The following is a 6,486-nucleotide window of genomic DNA, read 5'->3' as shown; positions in this document are numbered from 1 at the left end:
CCATTGCCTAGCCCTTACCACTCTTCTGCCTTGGAACCAATATACTGTGTTGATTCTAAAGGCGGAAGGCAAGGGTTTTAATAACAAAATAAATAAAAGAATGCATGCCCTTTGATCCAGCAATACCACTGCTGGGTTTTTACCCCAAAGAGATAATTAGGAAAAAGACTTGTACACAAATATTCATAGCCACACTCTTTGTGGTGGTAAAAAACTGGAAAATGAAGGAATGTCCCTCTACTGGGGAATGACTGAACAAACTGTGGCATATGATGGTGATGGAATACTATTGTGTTATAAGGACTGGTGATCTGGAGGATTTCTATATGAACTGGGAGAACTTCAGTGAACTGATACGGAGTAAAATGAGCAGAACCAGAAGAACATTGTACACAGAAAGTAATACATTGTGGAACAATCCAATGTAATGGACTTTGCTCCTAGTAGCAAAGTAACAAGCCAGGACACTCCTGAAGGACTTATGGGAAAGAATACTAACCACATTGAGAGAAAGAACTATGGGAGTAGAAAGGGAAAAGAAGAACAAATGACACCACTTATCACATGTGTATATGGATATGTGATTTGGGTTTTAGGCCTTAAAAAAATCACTCTATAAAAAATAAATAATATAGAACTAGGTATCAAGTGATAATATCTATATAACCCAGTAGAACTGCTTTTCAACTCTGGGAGAGGGGAGGGAAAAAGGAAGGGAAAGAAAATGAATCATGTAAATATGGAAAAATATTAAAAAATTTAAAAAAATTTTTTCACGTTCATGGAGCAGCAAAGTGTCTCATGTCACTGAACAGAAAAGTCCACGCCAGGTAGTAAGATGTAGGAAGACTGGAAAGGCAAGGAGGGGATAAATTATAAAGGACTTTGAATATCCAATAGAGCATTTTATATTTGAACCTGGACACAGAAGAAAGCCACTGGAGTTCATTGAGGAGGGAGGAGAGGAGATGAGACCTGCATTTTAGAAAAATCATTCTAATAACTGAATGGAGGATGATCAGGTGGGGCAGAGAGTTGAGGCAGGCAGACTCACCAGCAGTCTATTGTATAATCCAGAATGAAGTGGCATTTGAATATCATAGGACAGAAGGGAGAGTATTCAAGAAATGTTTACAAAGTAAAATGAACAAACTTTGGCAAAAGCTTGGAAATGGGAGTTGGGGGCGCAGAGAAATAGTCAGGCCTCCAGAATAGCTCTTAGATTGGGAGCCTGAGGGATTGGAAGATAGTATTATCCTCTACAATAAGAGAGAAGGTAAGACATAAAGAGATTTTAGGGGGAAAAGAAAATGAATTCTGTGTGCCCTTATTGAATTTAAGATGTCTAATGGACATCCATTTTGAGATGTCTGGAAGGCAGGTGGAGATGGGAGACTAGAAGTCAGCAGAAGTACTGGTGAAGTAGTTTGAATAAATGAAATAGGTTAGAGTATAAAGTAGAATTGACTGTAGATATCGACTCCAACTGTCATTGCCCCTCCCATCACATTCCAACAGTTTTCTGCACCCATCTCAGTGGGCCGAAGTGCCAAAAGCCTGATTCAGTTTTCCTTTCCACACTGTGGACAAAATTATAGACTACACTGCCTTGCTGGTTAATGAAGATGTGACTCCTTGGCCTATTGTATGTTGTTGGTTGGTTGGTTGTTGTCTTTTGTCTCTTGCCTATTCTTTTTTTATTATTGTTGACCTCAGTTTATAGAAGGCAGGATTAGAGGCCATGTTCACTACTTTCACTAGGGCAGCGTTCCAAGTACCACTTGCAATATATGCCATTTGAATCATCAGACTACTCATGTCTCAAAAATAAGTTGTAAGGGAGATCAGAGCAATAAAAAAAATAAGAATTAACAAGCTTAGGTCTCCAGGGAGTACATGCATCCCTTTCTTCTCCCCAACACAGACTTAAGAACTGTGTGTGCTCAACTTCTCTTACTGCAGTAGAAGGACCATTGAATGACCTTTCGGATAACCTAGTTTAGAGGTCTAGGGAGTTTTAATAAAAAAAAATTCCCAGAGTATTAAGCTCAAGTGTCAAGTCCTCTGTAATTTCCCAAAGCAGCTCCTTCCTAACTTTCCAGGTTTTTTATACTCTACTCTCCACCACATACTCTATGAGTCAGAGACTGCTCTACTTGTTTTTCCTCTCAGAGGACACTAATTTTCCTTCTCACTGTGTCCTTGGCTTACCTGTCTATCCACATCTGGAATTTTTTCTCTCCTCACCTCTGCCTGCCTCTTACTTTCTCTGGTTTTCTCTAAGACTCAGCTCAAAGGCTCCTTCTATAGGAGGCCTTTTTCAGTCTCTGGGGAAATTGAATTTCATGTAAAGGAAACATCAATTAAACCATTTTACCTGAGAAGAGTTGAAGAGAAGCCATGTATAAAAGTCCTAGAAAGGTATTCAAGACCCGAATTATGAAGGGCTTTCAATGCCACAGAATTTGTATTTCACCCTAGAAGCAAAAGGGAACTTTTGAAGTAGAGAGGAACATGGTCAGACCTGGTCTTTAAGAATATCAATTAGGGGCCCACTTCTGGCAGAGTCAAAATGGTAGAGTAAACCAGAGCTGCTCTGTGTCACCATGAGAATGCTCTCCAAGCAAGATTAAAATATCATCCCAAAACAAGTACAGGAGTGAAAGAACCAGCAAGGAGACAGAATGAAACAATTTCTAAGAAAAGAAAAACCCAAAAGGTAGGCAGAAAACATCTGGTACACTGGGGTAAGAGGAGAACAGAGCCAGCAAGAAGTTGTAACAAGGAGGGAAGTTTAAGCCACAAACAAGACACACAACCCAATCCCACCCCACATCAGCTGGTGAGATTCAGAACCTAAGCCCAAGCCAACTTTCAGATCCTGAAATCCTGCCTGGGCAAAGAGTAGTACAAAACAAACCACACCCCTTGAAACTTTAAACCTTTGGAGAATTCCAGAGTCCTAGCCCAAAGCAATCTGGGCTGAAGTGGGCTGATTCCTGTGGGCCCAGAAGGAAGCCAGAAATCCCAGGGATGGAGAAAGGACAAAATGGGAAATGTAGATGATATAAAAATAAAATAGAACAAAAATAGATATTTTTAACTCAGCAAGATGAAAAGTTACAAAATAAATTTTTTTTTCATATGTATACTAGAGTACCTTCTGTTCTTCTCATAATAAATTTTAATGGAAGGAAATAAATACCATTCTTATATTTGCTCTCCACTGTGCATTAATTACCTTTTGACTTAATCTTGTGAGAATCTATTTATGAAACAAATATAAGTTTCAGTCAGAAGTATGAAATTTAACTTATGAGCAGCATGTGCCCCCAACAAACATGCAAAAGAACCAGATTAAAATGCTGTTGAGAATAATTAACAAAATTAATTAAAATATAAAACATAGATGATGTTAATTTATGCTTTTCTAAGACCATTTGCTACCAACAGGGATCCATTTCTATTCCAGTTGGACACCATTACTTTAAGTGATTTTCCCTAGGAATCTGGGCTACAAGTATAAAGGAGCAAAGAATTTTTTTAAAGAACAAATGATATGTGGAAATTTAGCACTAGCCTGTACCCCTTTCTTTGTTATCTCAAGATAAATTTTGGATTTTAAAAAAGGGAGAAAGACAATATTAATATTGAAGTGTAACTCTGCTTCTTACACCACCATCAGGTTAAGTAAGTATACCAACAAAACATGTTGTTTATCTGAAAACAAGCTCCCTAAGATATTGTGATAAATGAAAGATAATGGTGGGCCTGTGCACTCAGCTACCATTCGAAAGGTTTTGCTTTTTGCATTCAGAAGACCTGCCTGTGACTTGGAGTAAGGTCAGTGTCCTCCAATGGGAAGGACTTTGGAAAAAGGTTTTCACTAAGAGTATAAATTGGAGTGGAGAGAGGAAGTGGGGGCTTGTGTGCAGGTAATCCAGAGTGAGAAACTGTGCTTTTTGTCCAGGCCCTTGCAGGAGGCTTGCTAAGGGAAAAACAGGCTATGGTGAAAACTTATTAGCTGAGACAGAAAAAATAAAAATTAAGTCTCCAAGCCCAAAAAGAAATATGTTCATTGAGAGAGGGCTGGTCTCCCCATAAAACCAGACTCTGGTTAGCAACTAAAGACTACTAGCCTTGTGAGGGACCCTTAGATAGCCCTGTTTTACAAAGGGGATGTCAGTAGTAGAGTATCATCTGATAGAAGTAAGTTGATGCATGTGTCTTCTTCCTGTGTCATGGTCCTGTGGCCAGTCATGCCATTGATGTGAGTCCTTTACCTCAGCCTTTAGCATGAATGTTCTGCATGTTGGGTTGATTCAGCAGAGTTTAGCACAAAGAGAGGCTGTTCTGAACAGAATAATGATAAAGTATTACAGAATTATAAGGGGGGGATTTTCACTTTCACATTATCCTCCTCTAATCCATAGAAAAAAGTGAGCATTCTCATTAGGAATCATTTACAGTCTAGGGACAGTGTGAAAGATTCAACTCAACAATATAGATAGGTACAACTTCTATAAATACAGGGCTATTGATTTGGGTTAGTAAAGTTACAAAATCATGAATAAAGCATAAGTAAAATTATGTGTCATGATAGCAACCAGCACAATTGGGCTGTTGCAATGTGCCAAAAAAAAATGATGGATAGATATTGGGATTCAGGGGTGATAGGGACAGAATGGAAGATAGCACACAAATCCAATCTTGCAAAACAAGTGGCACCATAAGGAATAGCAGTCACAATGGAGGTAGGACAATGATAGATGAGCTTTCTGTTAGGACCTGTGGCTATCAAGGCAGAGATGGGGATTTTCCTTCTTTGGTGGCAATAGAGATAGGGAATATTGGTTTAAGTAGCCCCACAATGGTAAGAGAGTTTGCCCACACCTCATCAGGCAGTAGGTTTTGAGATATTTTCATCCTGAGCTAACAGTACAAATGACACATCCTTACTACAATATTCACTTAACAATGGATGACAAGTTTTCATCAGGCTTATTAATAGGAAGTGAATTGTCTGGTGTGCAATGAATAATGATTTTCAATTTATATAAAAGATGTCTACACAAAAGATTGATAGGAGATTGGGGCATCTGTAAGAAGGAGTACATGACTGCCATGGAACCAATAGTAACCTCAAGTGGAAATAGCAGAGGGACCCCTTGACTATGTCCCTCAAATCCAACCACTAATATTTTTTAACAACATGCCCTTTCTTTGTTCATTGATCTCCTCTTTAAGAAGGGACTGGAGGCAAACAGCCCCCCAATATGTGCACTGCAAAAGAGGATTCCTTCTTGGAGAAGAGACCCCAAAAGGACAGGATTTCAGTCCAATCAATCAAGGTCCCCAAATTGTGGTGAAAATTTATTAGCCAAGACACAAAAAATAAAAACCAAGTTTGCAAACCAAAAAGAAATAGTTTTATTGAGAGAGGGCTGCTCTCTCTCTCCCATAAAACCAGACTCGGGTTAGCAACCAAAGACCACTTGTGAGCATCCCCCTTACATATCTCAGTTTTATAGAAGGGACATCAGGAGTATAGTATCATTTGACCAAAGTAAGGTGACCTGTTTGTCTTGGTCCCAGGTCTTCATCCCGTGTCTTAGTGCCATGACCAGTTATGCCATTGATGGAAGTGAGTCCTTTACCTCAACCTTTAGCAGAGGTTGGCATAGAGAGGCTATTCTGAACACTTACAAAACATCAGGCTGGGGATTGGGTATTGTAGGAAATATACAGAATCATTACAAAGCAGATGAGAAGGATGTGAGGTTTTGGTGGCCTCTAAAGAATAAGGTCAGAAGTTTCCATCATGGGGAGGATCAATATCAGAACTGAATAACTCTAAAGTATTACAGAATCATAAGAGGAATGGGATTTTCACATTCACACAGTCAAAGGTGACCAGAGGCCTTTTCTTTCTGTGATCCATATTTTTTATTATTTAATAAATAATTACAAATAAGATACAGTCCCCAGAAATTTTTAATCTTCATAAACCCCTCTCTTTAGGAACCATGCTCCCATAGAGAATCAACCACAAACTTAATAAAAAAAAACAATTAACAACTTTAGCAGAGTTGTAAACTACAGAATAAAATCACATAAACCATTTGCATTTCTACTAAATGACAAAAGTCATCACAAGGAAAGGAAATTCCTTTGAAAGTAACTCTAGACAATATATAATACACCTACCCAAAGAAACCTAACACAAATAAGAACACAAATACAAAACACCCTTTGCATAAAATCCTCAAGAATTTGAAAAATATTAATTGCTCAGGGATAGACCAAGTCAATACAATAAAAATGACCATCCTACTTAAATTAATTTACCTATTGAGTATCATACCAAACTACCAAAATTATTTCAGAGAGCTAGAAAAAATAATAACACAATTTATCTTACATAATGTTAAACTAGTCATTTTGCATTATATATAAAAAGAGGCAATTTACTTACATGAAGTCTCA

The sequence above is a fragment of the Gracilinanus agilis genome, unplaced genomic scaffold (genome assembly GCF_016433145.1).
Source record: "Gracilinanus agilis isolate LMUSP501 unplaced genomic scaffold, AgileGrace unplaced_scaffold48, whole genome shotgun sequence".
Classification (NCBI taxonomy): Eukaryota; Metazoa; Chordata; class Mammalia; order Didelphimorphia; family Didelphidae; genus Gracilinanus; species Gracilinanus agilis.
The sequence above is the reverse complement of the archived record's forward strand: the minus strand, read 5'-3'. Positions refer to the sequence as shown.